Below are 2,260 nucleotides of genomic sequence, written 5' to 3'. Positions count from 1 at the left end.
CCCACACACACACACACGTACACATCCACAACCGCCATTCCTCCCCTCAGTTTTCATTCTAAATTATTAATTAAGAGTTCCCAGTATTTGTTTTTATTACTCGTGCGTTCTCAGTGGCTTCAAAGGGGTGTAATAATACATTTTGTCAAGTGAACTATTTTTTTTTGCTCCTGCATCTAATACATTGGCAGGGTGTCGATGGCGTATTATTACGGTGGTTGGTCGCACAAAGGCTTGGGTGGTAAAAATGGTACGATAGTTTATTACCGTCCTATAAAAATTTTCGAACCAAGAGCTCTCCAAAGGGCGTTATGCATTGGTAAACACAATTAAAACAACACCAGGGGCTGCCTTTATTTTCCCACCCACCTTGTTGGGATACTATTTATTTATTTATTCCTTCATTCGGTTACTTCTTTCTTTCTTTCTGCCTCTTTTTTCTTTCTTCTTTCTTTTCTTTCGTTCTTTCTTTCTTTCTTCCTTTCTTCCTTTCTTTCTGTCATCTTTCTGTCTTTCTTCATACATGTATATTCAGTAATTGATTGTTCATAAGTACATTTTGTAAATCACTTGTCAAAAGTCTTACTTCTTCGACTTTTAAGAGTTGTCAGTGAACATAACCTTTCAAACAGTGTCAAGCCAATTCCCTGACTTAGCCTTTGGGCAGATAGTCTCTGAGGTGTACCCCTGAACAAGACACTCTTGCCCTAGCTAAATAACAGGGCACTGCACAGTGATGATCAGTAATTGCACCTTTGAAGAATTGTCTGTTTTAGTGTAGTATTTACATTCAGCGTCTAAGTCATGCTATTATCTATATATTTATTGCAAAGACAAAAGCCTCAGATGTGGGTGTGGAGGGACACCTCACACTTTTGCGATAGATTTCCCCTCCCCTTGCGCAACACTGCCACGTAAAAAAGCCATCATTCTCTATTCAAATGTCCTCATCAGTATTCCAATTTCGCAGCACACCGCGACAACAGTTTCAATTTCCGCACACTGTCCGCACTCTCTTGCACTGCCATGCGAACGCCTCGTTTGCAATTCAACAGTAAACAGCAACACCACTTGTGCGCATGCCAACAGGAAGTGGAAGTCAGGAGTCACATGGCACTTCTAGCGAGTTGATGGAAGTCCATTATGGTAAAGTTTGCAAGATCAAGGGCTCTTCAAAAGCTATCAAGCAAATCACCAAGGGAATAATACCCGAGAGACAAAGAATGAGAAACAAAAGAAAAAACAAAACAACCCCCCCCCCAGCAAAAACACAACAAACAAACAAACAAACAACCAAAAATCTCACCGCGAAAGACAATAGACAGAACCTCAACATTAAAGAAAATTTCTGATCATTTAATGATAACGTCAATATCCATCATCATCATCATCAACACCACCACCACCACCACCACCACCACCATCAACAACAACAACAACCAATAGTTGCATAGAAAGTACCATTACTACTACTACTCTGCTGCTTCTGCTCTAATTGCTTCTCTTATAAACTCCGGATGACACCGTATCTGTTTAATTGTCTATCTGTCTGTATGTCTGTCTCTTCCTTTATTTTAACCCCTCCTTCGCTGAATAACAGGTAGGTCTGTATTATTTCTTTAAAAAAAACCACACAGAAAACCAAAACCAAAACCAAAAACAAAATATGGTATACAAAAATTGAGATAATTACATAAGCATTAAAAAGATATAAAAATATCGAGCTCTTTTCGTATTCCTTTCTCAGAAGGGGGAGTATTGTTGTTAATCACTCACGCACAAATTAAATTTGAAATAAGCAAAGCGTAAACCGATAAATCACAGAACATGCCACGAGAGACCGAACAGCACTCGAACCCGGCCATTCAGCACCTTGTCCTCTCTGCGTGAGCGATGTGCCGACCACCGTGCATACTGTAAGGGAGGAGAGCAGCAGATGTCACGAAATATTATTGAGCTTCCCTACATCGTTAGCGGTCGGTAATTACCCCCCGATGGGCGCCTCAGAACGCTGGGAAGGGGTTCATAATTAAGTTTGTTCTTTGACCCCGCCCGCCTTTGAGAGAGTTTGAATGGACAAAGTGTTTGTCTTATTGTGAAAAGGTGATCATTATTGACTTGTCTGTTTTTGTAGTGGAAGTGTTGGGAGAGGGAGTAAGAGAGGTTTTGTGCGCAAGTGTTGTTTGTTGGTGTGTGTGTGTGTGTGTGTGTGTGTGTGTGTGTGTGTGTGTGTGTGTGAGTGTGTGTGTGTATGTGTGTG

At 40.8% G+C, this 2,260-nt stretch overlaps 1 protein-coding gene across 1 annotated transcript in view; it reads left to right on the top strand.

Annotated features, from left to right (window-relative positions):
• The window catches only part of LOC101858034 (GATA-binding factor 2), a gene marked incomplete at its 5' end in the record, with an annotated part of 97,206 nt that overhangs the window by 60,089 nt on the left and 34,857 nt on the right, over window positions 1–2,260 (top strand).

This window comes from Aplysia californica, unplaced genomic scaffold (assembly GCF_000002075.1).
Source record: "Aplysia californica isolate F4 #8 unplaced genomic scaffold, AplCal3.0 scaffold00222, whole genome shotgun sequence".
NCBI lineage: Eukaryota > Metazoa > Mollusca > Gastropoda > Aplysiida > Aplysiidae > Aplysia > Aplysia californica.
This window is presented reverse-complemented; position numbering and strand designations above follow the sequence as displayed.